This window comes from Oryctolagus cuniculus, chromosome 14 (genome assembly GCF_964237555.1).
Source record: "Oryctolagus cuniculus chromosome 14, mOryCun1.1, whole genome shotgun sequence".
In the NCBI taxonomy this organism is placed as follows: Eukaryota; Metazoa; Chordata; class Mammalia; order Lagomorpha; family Leporidae; genus Oryctolagus; species Oryctolagus cuniculus.
In genome coordinates this window covers 32,152,494-32,172,956 of record NC_091445.1, presented here as the reverse complement: position 1 = coordinate 32,172,956, position 20,463 = coordinate 32,152,494, and the positions used below count along the sequence as shown (strand labels likewise).

The 20,463-nt window shown below is 42.1% G+C and overlaps 2 long non-coding RNA genes across 3 annotated transcripts; both read left to right on the top strand.

Moving 5' to 3' along the window:
* Nucleotides 1-1,765: 1,765 nt before the first annotated feature.
* On the top strand, nucleotides 1,766-9,570 carry LOC138845231 (uncharacterized). Its single transcript, XR_011382127.1, has 3 exons — nucleotides 1,766-4,702; nucleotides 5,441-7,922; nucleotides 9,077-9,570. It is a non-coding gene; the product is annotated as an uncharacterized lncRNA (long non-coding RNA).
* Nucleotides 9,571-11,615: 2,045 nt separating this feature from the next.
* LOC127492849 (uncharacterized) lies at nucleotides 11,616-19,467 on the top strand. Of its 2 annotated transcripts, XR_007922655.2 has the most exons (4): nucleotides 11,616-12,478; nucleotides 16,790-16,945; nucleotides 17,074-17,295; nucleotides 17,392-19,467. It is a non-coding gene; the product is annotated as an uncharacterized lncRNA (long non-coding RNA). The 2 variants fall into 2 exon arrangements; XR_007922654.2 differs by having other exon boundaries at nucleotides 11,616-16,945.
* The last annotated feature ends 996 nt before the right edge of the window (nucleotides 19,468-20,463 follow it).

The following is a 20,463-nucleotide window of genomic DNA, read 5'->3' as shown; positions in this document are numbered from 1 at the left end:
ATACATTGAATCTGTAAATTGTTTGCGTAGTATGGGCATTTTGATATTATTTATTCTTCCAATATACAAACATGGAAGAGTCTTCTAATTTTTGTGTTTTCTTCTATTCCTACTTTAATGTAATTTTTATGGTGGAGATCTTTCACATCCTTGGTTAAATTTATTTCAAGTTACGTAAAAATTTTTGTATTTATTATGAATGCTACTTATCTTATAAGTTATCTCTCAGCCATAGCATTGTTTGTGTATACAAAGGCTATTGATTTTTGTATGTTGATTATTTTATCCTGCTACTTTACTAAACTCTTTTTTGAATTCCAATAGTCTGTTAGTGAAGTCTTTGGATTCACCTATGCATCATCTGCAACAGGGATAATTTGACTTGTTCCTTTCCAATTTGTATCCCTTTGATTTCTTTCTCTCTCTCTCTCTCTCTCTCTCTCTCTCTCTCTTTCTTCCTTCCTTCCTTCCTTCCTTCCTTCCTTCCTTTCTTTTTTCTTTTTTTTTTTTTTTTGCCTAAATGCTCTGGCTAAAACTCCAGGACTATACTGAATAGCAATGATGAGAATGAGCATCTTTATCTGGTTCCAGATCTTAGTGCAAATGCTTCCAGCTTCTCCCCATTCAAAATTATGCTGGCTGTGGGTTTGTCACAATTTGCCTTGATCATGTTGAAGAATATTCTTTCCATACCCAATTTGCTTAAGGTATTTATCAGGAAAGGATGTTGTATTTTATCAATGTTTTCCCTACATTTTTTGAGAAAATCATATGAATTTTATACTTCAATTTGTTAATGTGACATACCACATTTATTGACTTGTGTATGTTGAACCATGCCTGAATACCAGGGATAAATCCCACTTGGTCCTGGTTAATGATCTTTCTGATGAGTTGTTGGATTCTATCAGCTAGTATTTTGTTACAGATTTTTGCTTCTGTGTTCATTGGGTATATTGGTCTATAGTTCTCTTTCTTTGTTGTACCTTTGGTTTAGGAATTAAGGTGATACTGGCCTCATAGAAGGAGTTTGAGGCTATTCCCTCCCTTTCAATGTTTTGAATTGTTTGAGAAGAAGTGGCATGAGTTCTTCTTTAAAAGTTAGGTAAAATTCAGCAGTGACACCATCCAGTTTGGGGCTCTTCTTTGTTGGGAAGGTCTTTATTATTGATTCAGTCTCTATCTTGATTTATGACTCAATTTTGTAGATTGTATGTGTCCAGAAATCTATCCATTTCTTCTAGATTTTCCAGTTAGTTGGCATACAGCTGTTTGTAGTAATTCCTGATGATTATTTTTATTTCTATGGGATCCTTTGTAACATTTCCTTTTTCATCTTGGATTTTATTAATTTGTATCTTCTCCCCTTTTATGTTTAGTTGAGCCAATGGCATATCAATTGCATTTTTTTTTTCAAAAAACCAACTCTTCATTTCACTGATATTTTGTATCTTTTTGTTTCAATTTTGTTTATTTCTTGTCTAATTTTAATTATTTCTTTTCTCCTACTAATTTAGGGTTTTGAATGTTCTTGTTTTGCTAGGTCCTTGAGATGCACTGCTAGATCATTTCTTTGATGACTTTCCAATTTCTTGAAGTAGGCATTAATTGCTATAAATTTTCCTCTTAACGCTGCTTTGACTGTATCCCATAAATTTTAATATATTGTATGTCATCTTATTTGCCTTCTGATTTCTTCTATGACCAACTGTTCATTCAGGAGAATGTTGTTCAGTCTTCATATGTTTTCATATTTTCTAGAGTTTCTTAAGTTGTTAATTTACAGCTTCATTCCATTATGGTCAGAAAATATGTGTGATATGATTTCAATATTTTTTAATTTATGGCGACTTGACTTGTGGCCTAGTATATGGTCTATCCTAGAGGAAGTTCTATGCATTGATGAAAAAAATGTGTATTCTTCAACTCCGGGATGAAATAGTCTATCGATATCAGTTAGGTCCATTTGGTTCATAGTGTAGATTAGCTCTATTGTTGCTTTGTTGATTGTTTAGTTGATCTGTCCATTTATGAAAGTGGGTTGTTGAAGTCTCCCACTATTATTTTATAGGAGTCTATGTTTCCTTTAGATCCATCAACAGTTGTTTTAAATAGACACGTGCCCTGGCTTTGGGCACATATACATTTACTATAGTCACATCTTCCTGTTGAATTGATCCTTTAATCATTACATAATGCCCTTCTTTTTCTCTTTTACCATTTTTTAATGTTAAAGTCTATTTAGTCTGATATTTTAGGACAACCATTCCTCCTCATCTTTTCTTTTCTTTTCATTACCATAGAATATCTTTTGCCATCATTTCACTTTCAGTCTGTGTGTATCCTTATTGATGAAGTGTGTTTCTTGTATGCAGCAAGTAGATGGGTCTTGTTTTTTAATCCATTCATCTAGTCTATATCTTTTAATTAGATGATTTAGGCCATTCACATTGAAGGTTATTATTGATGAGTAGTGACTTGATCCTGCCATTTCCCCATAAATATTCCTATTGTTTTTTGGATTTGCCTTGTACTTTTACTAGATGTTCTCCCTTCACATTGTTTCATAATGATGGCTATCTTTCTCTGTTTCTGTGTGTAGCACATCCTTAAGTATCATTTGCAAGGCTGGATGAATGGTGACAAACTCATTCAATTTCCATTTTGGAGGGGAGGTCCTCATTTCTCCTTCATTCATAAATAAGAGCGTTGCTCTGTATGGTATTCTGGGCTGATTACTTTTTTGCTTTTAGGACTTGAACTATGTCTCTCCATTCTCTCCTCACCCATAGGGTTTCTGATGAGAAATCAGCTATCATTCTAAGTGGAGATCCTTTGAAAGTAATTTGGCCTTTCTCTCATGCACATTTTAGATTCTTTTCTTTATGTTTTATTGTTGAAAGTTTGATTATAATGTGTCATGGTAAAGATGTTTTCTGATCATGTCTATTAAGAGTGCTGTGTGGTTCCTGTGCTCAGATGTTCCTACCTTTTTCCAAATTAGGGAAATTTTCTGCTATCATTTAAGTGAATAGGCCTTCAAATCCATTGTCCATTTCCACATCTTCAGGAACCCCTCAGACACACATTTTTGGTCATTTAATAGCACCCCATAAATATCTAACACTATTTTCATATTTTCTACTTCTTTTTTTTTTTTTGGTCTGAAATATTTCCATAGACTTGTCTTCTTGATCAGATATTCTTTCTTCCACCTCACCAAGTCTGTTTTTAACAGGCTTTCCACTGAATTTTCTATTTAACATACTGATTGAATTCTTAATTTCTAATATTTCAGTTTGACTTCTCTTCAATATCTCTATCTCCAGGCAGAATTTTTCATCCATGTCATGCATGTATTTCTTTAACTCATGCATTTGCTTCTCTGTGTTTTTGATGAATCCTATGAACATTCTTTTGAATCCTTTTCAGGAATTTCATCAAGCTGTCCTCACATTCTAATACTGAAGTGCTGTTATGTTCCTTTTAGGGAGTCACATTGTCTTCCTAATTCTTGTTTCTTGTATTTTTGCTTATTTTTGGGCTTTTGTGGAAACATTTGTTGGTTTTCTCCTCTGACAGCTTTTATCTTTGAAATATGTTTCTGTGCCTTAGTGGGCTGTTTCAGGGGATGTCCAGAGTTGTATGCTAGGTGGGACCAGAGAGTCCTGGCCAGTGCTCAAGATTTGGACAAGAGTCCACAATGATACCCAAGTTGGGCACAGTAGATTTCCTCTATCATCAGCAGGGAAGAGAGTATGATTACATTGGCTGATGTGACCAAATTGTCAGCCCCTGTCCACCAAGGAGCGCCAACCACCTAGGGTGAGTCCACAGTACCCAGGCACATCACAGCTTCAGGTGCCTGAAATGCACATGGGATCTGCATGTTCCTGAGAGTGTGAAACCCCAAGCCTCAGAAGCCAGACACAGCAACTGCCAGAGACCCAACCACACCTTATCACACAGTCACAGAATTCCCACAGTCACAGGACACAGTTCTCCCACATTCACAGGGAGCAGGGGATCCACGATCAGTCCCACAAGCCTCCTCTATCCACTCCCAGGGTCAGCTGCCTAACTGGTAGTGGTTGGTAGGTGCTCCGCCTTGGCAAGTCCAGTCCAGGAGCCACAATAGATCGGGTGTATGGGAGTGCCTCACAGCCTCAGTGGGTACCCTGTCCCCTGCCAACCCTCCAGGTCAGACTCAAAGTCAGTGAGGACTGTGAATTTAGCCCTCATTAAAATCCACTAGTCAGCCGGGCTGTAACAGCCTCTAGACTCCTCATTAACAGCGTTTTCTCCCTGCTGGTTTGCAGGTGGCTTGTTCCAGGAAGATGGCGTGCCCTCCAGCTGTGCCTGCGGGAGTCACCGGTGGTTTCCTGCTCACTGGTGCATGATTGTGCTGTCCCCACTGCTCCATGCGTCTCTCCTTTTGTAGAATTTCCACTGAGAACTTTTCTCCAGCTGTCCTCTGGGAATGCAGTTGCTCCCTTTTCTTCTGTTATCTCCCTGTGGTCAGAATCAGCCCGTCCTTTCCCTAGTCAGCCATCTTGAATCTCTCCTAATTTTTCATAATCTACATTTCCCATGAACTTGTTGAAAACCGCTCACATAGCCTTCAGCGCTGGGATTGTGTCTTGTTATTGTTCCCATGCACTTACTTTCATGTTTTTCTTACAGTAAGAGTTTAATGTGTGAGGTAAGTGAATAAATATTCCTATAATGTTTGTATACATAATTTTAATTTTGTAACCAATGGAAAGCCAAACTGTGTTTCTACAGCCTCATTCAGACTGGACCCTGTCTTTCCTTCCATCTTGAACACAGACCTGGGTTTGGAGTTCACACTGAATTTATTCAGTGTATGAATGGAGGACTCCATTTAGCTGCACTTGTAATACCCGCTATTCATAGAGAGCCTAGCAGGAGTGATTTTGAGATCCTTGACTTGTTTGTGGCATTTACAATAAACAAGAATTCTCCGAATTTCACAAATCCAAACTGAGTCTGAGATGTTTGGGGGTGACAACATCATTTATTGTTGTTATCCCCATTGAATAAACCAGAGGCCTTATTTTATAATAAAAGTTCTTCCGAGGTGTATGTGTGCACATGTGTGTTGGGGGGAGGGCTTTCCCCAAGGCTAATTCAATTTACGCCAAGCTACTACTTATAAGACGGCTTCTCGCACACTGCAATCTTCTTTAAAGGCAAAATTCATCAAGGAACAAGGGCGCGCCCAGTCTCAGCAGCTCCTGCAGCCCTCTGCAACGGAGCAGGAAAGCCCAGCATCACTCTCCATCTGAATGGAAGTTACAGAAACTGGGAGGATCAGAGTGATCGCCATTAAAACTCAGTGCTGTGAAGGGAGCGCCCTCTGAGTGCTCTCTCTGGTGCCACTATCTTTTCTAATTTTAATCTTACGTCTAATTCTCAGATTGACATCCTAGAGATTGGACACAAGGACTTTTCTCGGAGAGGTTGGAGTAGTTATTTTCTTAATAAAAAAATGAAGTCATTCTTGCTTTCATTGATGCCTTAACTGACAAATTATTCAAGCTCTTCTTCCTAGCAAGTTATTGAAAATCTAAATTTATAAATGTTTATAAGACTTTCTAAATCGAATGTAAACTCATGACAGAGTGATTAATGAAGCCTCAGCTAAGGTCAGCATTGCTGGAGTTGTTCTAAATTTACCAACAAACACAGAGGATGCAGCACAGAGCGCAGTGGATTTTTCTCAATGTGACTGCATAAAAACAGCGCTCTTAGAAAAGCATTCATAAGATGTCCCCCAAAAGATTTCATGGTTGTTTACTGAGTGCTGGGCAAGCAATTACAGTGATTTTCTCACTTCTAAAAAACTGAGCTTCTATGAAAAGAAATAATTAAAGACATATGCCTGCATGCAGTACTAAAATTTTTTAAACTGCACTGTAAATGTAACACGCAGCTTTAGCCTGGGAAAATTTGTAACTGAGATTAGCAATATTAGAGATCCAGAAACTGATACGGCCTAATTTTTTTCCTACTGCAAAAGTGTTGGGGATAATCCCCGTGAATCATTAGCCTTGGTACAATTAGGCAATCGTCATCCTAGGATCGAAGCTGTTCTCACTTTAAACCCCTTATTCATTGATCTACAAAACACTCATTTCAGCATTGCCAGTGTGTGGCCAGGGGTCACTGTGGTGCGTAGGCAAGTGTGGCCCTCACTCCAGCTGGCCACCAGTTTAGGGGACCATGAACTCAGAGAGTTTGGCAACCTCACAGCAGGGTATCTGCCTGTAAGGTTTGGGAGCGGACTCTTAAGCAACCCTACGTGGGCTCCAGAGGACGAGGTATACTCAAGTCTAAAGGCAAGAGAAGCACAGAAACTATGATGGGAAGATGAACCACATCCCTGCATCCTGGATTCTGGCTGTGGCTCAATATGGTAAAGTCCCCCTTCTCTGGTCCCAAGGTTTTCAGTTGAGACTTGAGTGTGTGGATATCAATTCCAGGGGACAGTGGAGAAAAGGGCCTGGAGGCCCTGAAGGTCAAGAGAGATGAACTATGAAGTAATCATGGGATTTGGACATAAACAGTAACCCCCAAGCAGAAGAACCAGCAAGACTTGACAGCAAATAGAAAGAGTTTTTGCTCTGTACCTGGACTGTCATGAGCATTTGCGTAGATTAATTCCTTTAAACAAGACTTTACAAGTCAGCTTTAATTCCCACTGTATAGGTGAGGAAATTAAGACCCAAAGAAGTTAAGCAATTTGCCTGGGATGACACAGCCAGAAGATGGCCACAGCGGACTTGAAGTAGGCAGCTCAGCCCCAGATGCTATATCCTACGCCCTACGCTAGCCTTCCTTTACTCGGAGTCAAGAGTTCCAGAAGGATCTTTGTCTGCCACTCACTATTCTAAACTCTTTTGGTGACTATGGGACACACAATGGAAGCAGACATTGCTTTCTCCCTATTTCACAGTGCCGTTGTGGACTTTCATAGGTGACTAATCTTTCTTCTCTCTTTCCTAAGAAAATCCTACTACCCTTTCCTGGAGGTGGGAGGAAAGATTGCTCCTGTATGAAGTTTGCTTACTCCGAGCTCTGCTCTAACAGCCTGTTCTGGATACTTCTTTCCAAGTGTGAATTAGCCTTTGTGACCTTCAAAGTCAATGGTGTCGCATCCTGAGGAGATCTCAGGAATCAGAGCAGTGGGCAAGCAGGGGGCTGTCATTGCCTATGAAATATGCCATAGCTCTAGTGGCATTGTGGCCACACAAAAATGGAATTTGCCTACATAGAAGGCAATGGACTTGCTTTGAAACAAAAGTGTTAGAATTCCTTTGGCTATTAAGAAATGGAATTTATTAAATCTCATTGCCAATAAGGCCAAGAGTAGACTGGCTCCAAGTATCATGAGATAAGAATCTGTGGGTCTGAACTTGTTGATTAGCCAGGTGTGGGCCCAGCTCTACTCTAATGCCAGCTTCCTGGAGCCAACACATGGAGGAGAGGCTCTCCAAAGGAAAACCAAGGTACTATTTTAAAACTCAAATAAAATATGAATGGATAGGGCAGATTCAAACCAATAGTAGGCAAGTAGGGTCAGGTCTCAATCTCTCTGCTTGAGAAATTGCGGCAGATTTCCCTTGCAGGGTGCCATTTTGGAAAGTTGTGGATTTAGGCAACAAATTTCTCTGTGTAAAATGGACAATACAGAAGAGGGAAGAGAAGTAACAGTTTTGAGAACTCTAACACCAATCATAGTGCTAGGTGAGGGATTGCTCACCAAACCAGAACTACTGCTGGATTTACCACAATTTTCTTTGGAGGTTATCATGAGACCGTTTTGTCAATCAATCTGAATTCCGCATTGGCGACCAGAATTTCTTCAGGAACAACCAACAACTGTTTGGATTTAAAAAGTGAGTACTTGATTCATTCAGTAACAAATGGGAAAGTGAAATTGTAATTGTATTTCTGCTTTCAAGTCACCAGAGATTGTGTCTTGTTGAAAATTAAGTCAATACCATGGGATCTGATGACTAAGAAGTGCTTTTTTAAAAGAGTTACATAGAGACCGGGAGATACAGAGAAAGAGATCGTCCATCTGCTGGCTCACTCCCCAAATGGCCATAACAACCAGGGCGGGGCCAGGCAGAAGCCAGGAGCCAGGAGCTTCTTCCAGGTCTCCCACGAGGGTGCAGGGGCCCAAGCACTTTGGCCATCCTCTGCTGCTTTCCCAGGCCATAGCAGAGAGCTGGATCAAACTTCCACACAAGCACTGGTGTCTGCATGTCACTGGTCCAGTTATTGTGAGTCAGACTTGATTACCCATAAAATCCAAACATTAGCATTGGAAGGAGACTTACAGAATGTATAGATAAGAGACCAGAGGCCCTAAAAGTTAAGAAGAAAATTCAGGTCAATCATATATGGGGAAAAATTAATGTGAAGAAGCAAGTTTGAACATTTATCCGTAGTTGGATGAGGTCTACCATAGTGGGATCATCTTTCTCTTAAATGGTCTTTGAGCCTCTTTCTTTTGGGAAAAGTGGATTTCTCATCAGACTCTAGGCTTTTATTAACTCAATGCCTTACACTCAATTAAAGGTGAAATAAAAGGCACTCACACCACCCCATCCACCAGCGCCACATACCCAGTGAGCAATAATGTAGTCTCTGCAGATAGCAGTGAGTTAATGAAACATGTCCCATAGCTTATGGTCCAGCCCTATGGCCCCTGACTGTGTGTGTTCAACTAGCCCAGAGAACATTGTCTTCTCTGCAGAAGGCCTGGGCTTGCTGCATGACCTTCCTGTTTGAATCCATTGGAATGCCCATTTCTGCCAACCCTACTACAGCACCCATTCTTACAAAGCTTTCGATATAATTCGAACACAGTGACAACTGCTTGTGGCACCTGGGCGGTCAGCATTGTACGTGCATGCCCAAGTCACTGTTGAGTACGTCCAGATCACATGCAATTAGGTGAGAGAACAATGATGCAACTCTGCTTTTCAGCTCTGTTGGATTTCATTTACCACCATTATCCTTTACCCTGCCATTTGTCTTTCAGTAAGAAGGGAAGCGAGGACCCTTAAAGAGGAAGTGGTCTTCAGAGCCTCACTCCCACATCCTTGCTGTTGAAACGGATGGCATCGCTGCTGATAAGATGAGTGCCTTCCCCTCTCATTTTCTATCGGAGTTAGTGGCTGCTAATTTTTGCTGGCAAATTTCTCGAGTATTCAGGCCCGATTTTCTGCTATTGAAAGCAGAACTGCTATTCTAGTAGGTCACCTAGCATTGTTTAATTCCTTTAGGGGTCCTCAAAGAATAAAACCTATAGGCATAGTTCAGATATAAACATCAAATGCAAACTAGAAACCAATTTTTCAGACAGGAAAATTGACAATCCTTATTTCCTTATTTCCTATAACCCTTATGTCATAAGATTTAGAAGTATAAACATAATTCTAATAACATCCTATTTATTATATTATATATAATATTATATTATAAAATACTACATTATTTTATATGATATTTTATATTCAAATATAACCTAGCACTCTGTCTGACACACTGAAAATAAATTTCGGTTTTTAAAATGAATAGGTTCCCTTGCAGCGCCGGCACACCGGGTTCTAGTCCCAGTTGGGGCACCGGATTCTGTCCTGGTTGCCCCTCTTCCAGGCCAGCTCTCTGCTGTGGCCAGGGAGTGCAGTGGAGGATGGCCCAGGGCCTTGGGCCCTGCACCCCATGGGAGACCAGGATAAGTACCTGGCTCCTGCCATCGGATCAGCGCAGTGCGCCGGCCGCAGCGCGCCGGCCGCGGTGGCCATTGGAGGGTGAACCAATGGCAAAAAGGAAGACCTTTCTCTCTGTCTCTTTCTCTCTCACTGTCCACTCTGCCTGTCCAAAAAAAAAAATGAATAGGTTCATAAGGCACATAGTTATACTTTTTTAAAGTTTTTTTTTGACAGGCAAAATGGACAGAGAGAGAGAGAGAGAAAGGTCTTCCTTTGCCGTTGGTTCACCCTCCAATGGCCGCCGCGGCCGGTGCACTGCGGCTGGCGCCCCGCGCTGATCCGATGGCAAGAGCCAGGAGCCAGGTGCTTCTCCTGGTCTCCCATGGGGTGCAGGGCCCAAGCACCTGGGCCATCCTCCACTGCACTCCCTGGCCACAGCAGATAGCTGGCCTGGAAGAGGAGCAACCGGGACAGAATCTGGCTCCCCAACCGGGACTAGAACCCGGTGTGCCGGCGCAGCAGGCAGAGGATTAGCCTATAGTCATCCTTTGCTCTTTAGGGGTTTAAAATATGTAATCTCAGGATTGTACAGGAAAATCTTACTTTCCTCTCCTTTGATTCCCTTTTCTTCATTTCTTATACATGGAAATTGTCCAAAAGAATGCAGGAAAAGACAGAGGTGTTGTGTCTGCCATCAGACCAGCACTCCAGTGGAAAGAGAGACATCTGGGCAAGCATCTGTCTTGCCAAGTTCAGTGAAAACTGGGGAAGACCAGAGTCGGGGGACTTCAGAAATCCATAGCTCAGATGCTCCACCTGATGTCTGTTCTACCCACACCCCAAGATGGTTCTACGGGAATGAATGAGCCTGCTAGTGGGGGCTCAGAATGAACCATTCCAGTGAGGAGGAGAGATTTAAGTCTCACCATGGAATGTCCATCAAAAATGGCAGGAGACGGGTTGAGATTGGAGGCAAGACCACTTCCAGACCGTCCATACTAAATTTAGACCACTGTCCTTGACTTTCAGGAGGTGAGGCCCAGTGGCAGGCAGGGTAGATTTTTGCCCCACGGTGTAAAGCCACCATTTACTCCCTGGCAAAATCCTGGACGACATCAGTGATTGAGGAACATTTTGGATGTTAACAAAACAGGAGGTTTTTTTTTTTCTTTTTTCTGAACAAACACACGTGCACATACACACATACAATTCTACTAGTAAAGCATGGGACGCCAGTTAATTTAAACTGAATGATGTGAGAACTATCATAGCAGATCATTAGCAGAACAGAAACCCAAGAAGGTGATAGCACAGCTCACTATCAGCATTGCCAGATGCCACTGAGTGATTTGTAACTGGCACAACCAGCTAGCCTAAAAGGGCCAACTCACTTGGGCAGCATTGCAGTGGTAGAGAGCAGCAATTAATGTCAACGAGTTACAAGTTGTGTTTAATTTGTGATTATTGAGGATTGATTGTAGATTCTGTGGAAAGATCCTGGAAGCCTCAGTGGACACCAGAATAATAATAATAATAGACTGGCGCCTTGGCTCACTAGGCTAATCCTCCGCCTGCAGTGCCAGCACCCCGGGTTCTAGTCCCAGTCTGGGCGCCTGATTCTGTCCCGGTCACTCTTCTTCCAGTCCAGCTCTCTGCTGTGGCCAGGGAGTGCAGTGGAGGATGGCCCAAGTGCTTGGGCCCTGCACCCCATGGGAGACCAGGATAAGTACCTGACTCCTGGCTTTGGATCACTGCGGTGCGCCAGCCACAGCGCGCAGCCACGGCGGCCATTGGAGGGTGAACCAACGGCAAAGGAAGACCTTTCTCTCTGTCTCTCTCTCACTGTCCACTCTGCCTGTCAAAAATAATATAATATTAATAATAATTACTAATAATGGTAATTGCACAGCTTGCTGTGCTCAGTAGAAAGCACAGGGGAGGAGCACACAGCTAAGCATGCTGGGGCCTCTGCTGAGTGCAGCGTTATTCACAGAGCAATCTCCCTCCAACAGTTTTTGAGAAGAATTTCTCAGATACCGCTGGGCCTGAATCCACGGGCTTCAGTCACGGTGCTGTGATTTCTAGTGAGCCAGCATCAACAATAGCCTAATAACTTATACAAATCAAGTGTTAGGAATGTCTTAGCATTTTCCCTTAGCAAATTAGAGAGGGTTCGAGACTATCCTTAGTGTGATGCCATTACAGCCCCCTAAAATCCCATATACTTGTTTGAGGGACAAGTTAGTTTCTGTTGCTTGTGATCACAAACTTGAGGAGACAGTGGTCTTACAGAAGATAAGTTCTTGCTGACTACAAAGGAAGATGAAATAAGAAACGAGGGGACACCCATTGGCCTCCGTGTTACAAAGACTGGTTCTCTGGCTTAGGTTTTTTCTTCTTAATATGCAGTTATTATGATTCCAACTTCACTCATATAAATCAAGTCTCAGAGATTGTTTTTCCTGAAATCAATAACCAGGCATCAGAATTCAAATCCAGCTCTAATTCTTTTGCCTATGTCAAAGAAACAAAGCTAAATAACGCTAGCAACTAAATGAAAAGGCTCAAATTGAATCCAAGAATTGCTCTAGGATCAAGACACAATGGTTATGGTGACACCATCCAAGCCACAACTGCTGAAGTGATGCACACAAAGACAGGAGCGAGGTGCAGGAGGTGACACCCATCTTTTCTTTGTCCTCCTTGCACAGCGACCTCACAAACTGAAGGTCATTTCCTTCTTTATTCTATTTTTAGCAGACAAATAATAACTACATATATTATACTTGATATTTATGAGGTGTTACGTAGTGTGACTATAATAATAATCCATTGTATTTTTTAAAAATTGCTTAAATAGATTTCAAGTTCTCACGATGAAAAAGGGAAGGTAATTAAGAACAGCAAGTGCTCAAGGAGACGGAGGAGCATGTTAGGGAGATAATTAATCCCCGCCCAAGTCCTCCAGCTGAGAATTAGTGAGCTCAAATTGTCCAGGGTATGAGAGGCGCCTGGGGCACAAAGAGGGTGTCAGAAGGATTCTTTAGGAACTCCTAATCGACAGATTAGAAATAAAATTATTCATTTAGCACTTAAAAATTGATTTTACTCTTAACTATTGCACAAAATGAGTGTTGTTACTTTAAGGTTTCAAAAAATCTGAATAACAAACTATGCACTGCTTTATAAAGGAAGAAATACAGTTTGTGCAAAAAGTGTGAATGGAAGGAATGAGTATTGTATCCCTTCTGGCCTCCTGGAGAAAACCTGGCTGTTGGCCTCGGGCTGTGCTGAGCCAACTGGCAGGCCACAGGATGTAAGACTCAGAGAGCTATACAGGATGGTATACGGTCAGTCCTGTATGTGCAAGGTTCTGCACCTGTGGATGGATTTAACACGAAAAACATTTGAAAAACATTGTGCGCTTACTGAACAGGTACAGACTTTTGTCCTTGTCATTATTCCCTAAACAAAGCATTAAACCACTACTGATGTGACATTGACAATGCAATAGATATTACAATGCAGTGCAGAGAGGATTGCAAATATGGCCAAGGATGTGTGCAGGTTCTATGCAAATACTATGGCACTTAATGTAAGGGACTTGATCATGTACAGATTTTGGTAGCTGTGAGGGGTCTTGGAACAAATCCCCCCACCCACCCAGATCCCAAAGGACAACTCTCCTTAGAGAAGTGCCACTTTCCTCTCTTCCATTTTTCGCATCCCTATCTTTCAAACATTTTCCTGCCCCATCCTCCACAGGTCGCCATTTTGTGTTTTTTTTTGTTTTTTTTTTTTTTTTAAGGAAATTATCCTAGGGCCAGCACCGTGGCTTAGCAGGTAAAGCTACCACCTGTGGTGCTGGCATCCCATATGGGCGCCAGTTAGAGACCCGGATGCTGCATCTCCAATCCAGCTCTCTGCTATGACCTGGGAAAACAGTAGAAGATGGCTAAAATCCTCAGACCACTGTACCCACGTGGAGGAAGCTCCCGGCTCCTGGCTTCAGATTGGCAAGGCTCTGGCCATTGCAGCCATTTGGGGAGTGAACAGCAGATGGAAGGGCTCTCTCTCTGCCTCATATGACTCTCTGTAACTCTGCCTTTCAAAATAAAAAAATAAATCTTTTTTTAAAGATTATCCTCCGCCTTCCTTTATTTTTGTACAAATTAGAATTTGCATGCATATTTTTCTTATAACCCCCTTCCTTTCTTCCTGAAATATTCCCATGATATATGCCCTTGTGCACTTTGCTTTTTCACCTAATTATTCCTTATCAGTTTATGGAGATATTTCTAGTTCTTTAGTTTAGTCGTAGTTTATTCAACCATCCTCTTATGTGTGGGCATTTAGGTCGTTTACAATATTTTGCAATTACAAACAGTGCTATAATGAATAATCTTGTGCCATTGCCTGTTTTTGTAATGGTAGACATATCTCCAGGTTATACTGTGATCAGAAGATTTGTTTCCCTTCCAAATGCATGTGTTTAAATCCTGATCTCTAAAGTAATGGTGTTAAGAGGAGGGATTTGGGGGAGGTGAACATGTCAGGAGAGAGAGCCCTCATAAATGGGGTTGGAATCTTATAAAACAGCCCCAAAAGTCTTTTGTGCCTCCTAGCACGTGAGGAGGAAGTGCCAGCATGAGCCAAAACGTGGGCCCTCATCTGACACTGGATCTGCCAGCGCCTTGATCCTGCAAGAAATGAAGTTCTGTTGTTTAGAAACCACCTAGATTATGGAACTTTGTCACAGAAGCCCACTACATCCTGTAACTGGCTATTGTGTGTGTATATGAAGGCTAGTGACATTGTTTTATAAAGATTTTTAGAATTTATTCATTTGAAAGGCAGTTACAGAGAGAAGCAGAAAGAGACAGAGACAGATCTTCTACCCACTAGTTCACTCCCCAAATGATCACAATTGCTGGGGCTGGGCCAGGCCAAAGCCCGGAGCCTGGAGCTTCCTCCAGGTCTCCTATCTGGGTGCAGTGCTCTCTTTTGCTGCCTTCCCAGGTACTTTAGCAGGGAGCTGGATCAGAAGTGCAGCAGCCAGGAGACAAACCAGCACCCACATAGGATGCCAGCATTGCAGCATTGCAGGCAGCAGTGTAACCTGCTATACCACAATGCAGGCCTCAGCTGGTGACTTTTGTATATCAACTGGATATCCTATTATGTCTCTGAGGTTAATTTGAATTCCTGCAATGTTCTAACATTTTCCACATAAAACTTTTTAAATCCATGTATATTTTTCATAATACACATTTTTCCCATATTATGACATTAAAAGTTTTTACACCATGAATGTATTTGCCCCAAAATAAATTCATATTTTTAATTCTATTTTCCCACAAATTTTTTGAAGTACCCTCATATGTCATTTTATTATCTGCATATAGTGATAGTCCTTTCTCTTTTAACCTGTCCTGCGCCTCTACTCGATTTCTCTGGTATAACTGGCTGCATGATAACTCTACCATAGTATTACGGGGGGTGGAGGTGGTGGGTATTCTTGTTCCACTCCTGATATTGGAGTCCCCCCATCACATCATACACTGGATTGAAAACCAAGGGGCATGTGTGTGTGTCCAAATGTGTACTCATCATGTGGAGGAAGCATTCCTCAATTCCTGCTTTTATTGCAATGGATTTTGAGTTTTGTCACAGGTTTTTTTTTTTTTTCAGTACTTAAGGGGATAATCATGTAATTAGTTGTATTAAGTGCCATGACTAGTGTGATATTAATGCATTTCCTATTATTAAGCAAATTTGTACGATTAGAAGAAATTTCCCTTAAACATGTTGTGTTTCTTAAGTGGCATCGGATTCTCCTTGTGAATATTTACTTAGTATTTTTCATCAATACTCAAGATCCGACTCCGTAGTTTCCTTTTTACGTACTCTCCTTCCTTGCCTTTCTTCTGGCTCCGTTATTCCTTCTCTGACCATCTTTGTCTTCTTCTTGCTTCACTCTTATTCTTCCTACCTTTCTTTTGGTTATTAAATTTGCATGTGGCTCTATTCTCCTTCAAGCACTTTGTAACTTATTCTTCATTTCTTGGATATTTCTCTTTCACTCGTGTCTTTCCCGAGTTCAGTCATCTCTGATTTTACTTCTTCCATGTTTTTATCCATCTCTGTTGATAGTCTTATATATTTCTAACACAAGGGTTTTTTTCCCTTGTTCTCAAATGCCTGAAGTCCCTCCCCACAGAGCATGCTGTGCTCTGCCTGGACACTGTTATGATGTGGTCACCTGTGGGCTGCGCTTGGTTGTCTTGCTGACAGCTTTGATGACCTTGGTCCCCACTGCCAGCTTCCTTTTGTGACCTCCCTGGAGCCAATCTTCCTTGCCTTTACTCACCCCAGAGCTGGGCAGGGCAGGCTCAGCCAGAGTGGGGGAGATCTTCCGGTGGAACATGCTGCTTTCTCTCTTGAGGCACAGTGACGTTAAACTTTTGGCATTCTCTTTCCTCGTGCTATGCTAGAGGCATGGTTTTATGTCAATTTAGATCTCCTTTCTTGTTGGTCTTAATCATTCAGGAACAACAGAGGGAGGCAGAGCTAGGCAGCTCTTACTATTTTTACTACACACAAGTCATCAATTACAGTTGTTTAAAAGTTCTTTAAATAAAAAGATTTATTTGTTTATTGGAGAGGCAGAGTTACAGAGAGACAGAGGGAGAAACAGTAAGAGAGGTCTTCCATCCACTGGCTCACTCTTCAAATGGCCACGAAGGCCAAAGCTGGGCCTATCTGAAGCCAGAAGCTTCTTCCAGGTCTCCCACATGGGTGCAGGGGCCCAAGGACTTGGGTCATCTTCTACTGCTTTCCCAGGCCATAGCAGAGAGCTGGAGTGGAATTGGAGCAGCCGAGACTCAACCAGCGTCCATATGGGATACAGAGGCTGCAGACAGCTGATGAACCTACCACGCTTCAACTGACTGGATCATCTAAGTGCTTTCATTTATTTTCCCCTTGATAATGGGTCAAAGGAACTTGCCTCTTCACTGTCTGGTTACTCTTGTTTGCAGGTCGGATGTGGTGTTTAAGGGACCGTAAAAAGCCCAGACGTCATTATATTCCACAGAAGAAATTTCTCTTGCAGTGAACTGAATTGCATCCTCCCAAATGTATATGTTGAAGTCGTATCTCCCAATGTGACTGTACTTGGAGATGAAGACTCTAAGGTACTCATTAAGGTTAAGTGAGGTCAAATGGAAGGGTCCCTAATCTCAAAGGATTGGCAGTCTTGTGTGGCTTCCTTTTAAGATGGGGAAGAAAATGAAATCTCTTTCCCCAACCCTACCCCCACGAGCATGTGCCAGGCAAAGTCATGTGAGGGCACAGTGAACAGGCAGCCAGGAAGCCAGTCGGGTCAGAATCTTGATCCTGGACCACTACTCTATCTTGATCATGGACAAGCCAACCTCCAGGAGCGTGAAGGACAAGCTGTGGCTGTTTAAGCATCACGGCAGCCCGAGCACGTGCGGGGTTTCATCACTTCAGCGCAGTCAGGACTTGAGCTGGGACAGTTCGGGTAAGCTTGCCTCTCCTTCTGTGGCGTGGTAAGTTCCTGGGGGGAGTATCCCAGGCTTTCCATTGCCTGCACGGTGGCTCTTTGCTTGTTCTGTAGGGAAAGTGGCAGGCGATACCCCTCTGCCTTTTGGAAGTTAAAGACTGACTTTGCAGCCATAGAATCCGCCTGCAGAGTCCTTGCACGTGGGTCGAGCCCAAGCATCAGTGCATCCGGGAGCTCACGCCTACCCTGAGATGAAAATTGCCGCCAATCGTCACATCACCTCGGAATTACTGCCTCTCTCCGGAAGTTTACTTCCCTTTATCTTCATGGCTTTCACAGCTCCCAGATGCCTTTGAAAGTGACTTTGTAGTATCTTCCACTTGCTTGAGGAAGCGTATTGACCTATCACATCCTGCTCAGAAGCAGAAATCATTTTGTATGTAATTTTTAATCTGGCCTCCCAAAAGGATCAAACAGAATGTACCAAGCTTGCCAAGATGAATGAATGAATGAATAAATGATTTTGGCCAGGTCTGGCTGCTTTGCTGTCTTTACAGGGCCAAGTTTGTCACTCTGTTGACAAAGTGACAAAGGAGACAAGGTTATTTTGGTGATACAGCATAAGTTCTGTGCCCCAAATTCAGGAATTCATGGCAAGGGACATATTATTGGAGCACAAACCAATCTGATTCAGTCTAAAGTCTGGCCTCTCAGCCTTTAGTCTCATCAATTCTTGCTTTTCAGTTTCTCCTGTGCCGCCCCAAGATGGAAAAGGGCAGGTGAGACATTTTCTTGCTATGTTCCGCTTTATGTTCCCAGTCAGACTCGGCCATTTTATCGCCAGCATCCAACACCTGTAACAGGTACAAGTCACGTGAATGGATGCATGAATGCCCTTGATTAAAAGCCTACAATAGAAGTAAAAGAAGACTTTGGTGGGAGTTGTGATTGGCAGTAAGAAACACTGATGCGCAGCGTGACTTTCAGATACCTGAGAAGAACTTTAGTAATAACTTTCATCTAAGAGAAACAGAACCTTAGGAATATGTTCCATTTTATAATAAAATCATTATCATTTTTGAGAATACATTAGCCTAAATTCACTCAAATAAGATAAAATCCTGTCCATTTAAGGAAAAGGAGCTCCACAGAAAATAATCCACAGGCAAAACCTCATAATATACATAAGTTTGGAAATATTTGCTAACTATTGTTATCGACCACTGGGACCCTGGCAGTGGAACTTGGTCAATAGTTACATTTGCACCCATCAACACAAGGAGATTGCACAAATTGAATGGACCAAGGACAGAAGTGATCTTGGGAGAAACTAGAGTTAACTTGTATATAATTTATCACCGGGCTACTTAATTTTCTTCTCCCGTGGAGAATATCATTCAATAAGATCTTTTTTTTTTTTTTTGACAGGCAGAGTGGACAGTGAGAGAGAAAGACAGAGAGAAAGGTCTTCCTTTGCCGTTGGTTCACCCTCCAATGGCCGCCACGGCTGGCGCACTGCGGCCAGCGCACCGCCTGATCCGATGGCAGGAGCCAGGTACTTCTCCTGGTCTCCCATGGAGTGCAGGGCCCAAGCGCTTGGGCCATCCTCCACTGCACTCCCTGGCCACAGCAGAGAGCTGGCCTGGAAGAGGGGCAACCGGGACAGAATCCGGCGCCCCGACCGGGACTAGAACCCAGTGTGCCAGCGCCGCAAGGCGGAGGATTAACCTAGTGAGTCGCGGCGCCGGCCTCAATAAGATCTTTAAGTAAAAGTGACATGTTTCAGAATGGCAGATGTCCTAACAGCACTCTGGCCTCAGAATCAGCCCTTAAGGTATTCGGATGCAGCTAAAAAGCCCATGAGAGTATTTCAGGCATGGAAAGCCAAGACACTCTGGCAAAAAAAAAATGACCTAAATGAAAGATCTCTGCAAGTGAGATCCCAGTGGAAAGTACAGCCATCAAAGAAGGAGGTAGCTTTCTCTGAAGGGAGGAGAGAACTTCCACTTTGACTATGATCCTGTCTGAATAAGATCTGAGTTTGGCGAACTCAAAAGGCTTCCATAGCCTTGGCAATTCATGACAAGAGCCTAGGGTGATTACTGACACCATAAACAAGAGTGTCAATTGTTAAATCAACAACAGGAGTCACTGTGCACTTAATCCCCATGTAGGATCTCTGTCCTTAATGTGTTGTACTATGTGAAGTAACGGTCTAACTACTTCTCAAACAGTTCTTTATACTTTGTGTTTCTGTGTGGGTGCAAACTGTTGAAATCTTTACTTAGTATATACTAAATTGATCTTCTATATATAAAGATAATTGAAAATGAATTTTGATGTGAATGGGATGGGAGAAGGAGCAGGAGATGGGATGGTTGCAGGTGGGAGGGAGTTTATGGGGGGAAAAAGCCACTGTAATCCAAAAGCTGTACTTTGGAAATTTATGTTTATTAAAAAAAAGTTTTAAAAAAAGTGACATGTTTCTCTAAACTTGGCACATTATATGAAATATTGATTTTTACCAAGAATCTGGGGAGAAAAAAACCATTTTGTTGAAATAATAATAGTGAAAAATATTATAATATATGAGCATACATGTTTTATGCATGTGTTATTGAAAATGTTCAATAGCAGGATAACTGGCCATAGAGGATTAATGTTTCATAATCAAAAAAGTCCATTCATTTATAATTTAATTTTCTAAAAATCAATCATGCATGAAGCAATCATAAGAAGAGTTAGTAATGTGCATAGACCTTGGGATACAACAGTCCCGGATTCAAATCTTTGTCCTACCCTTACTAGTGATGGAACCAAGTTCTCTGAACCCGGCCATCTTCATCTGTAGCATGAGAGTTATGAGTGAGCACAGAGGCGTCATCTGCAGTACCGGAGGATACTAAGGGTTAGCTGGCAGACAGCAGGAGTAGATCCAGTAAAATAAAGTGTGTCAAACAGTCAGGGCCCAGGGACAGACCGCGACTACACAGGGAGAAAGAGCGGGCAGCACCCTCACAAGATCTGGATGCTTTTAGTCACAAGGGTGGAAAATCGCAAAGTGAAATACATTCTTCATCAAAAGTGCATACTTGCAGGGCACTTCAGAATATTCATGGAAAATGGAATTAAAAGGTAAGTTTCTTTTGAGGCCAGAAAACTTTAAAATCTATGTGTAGCTTTTTC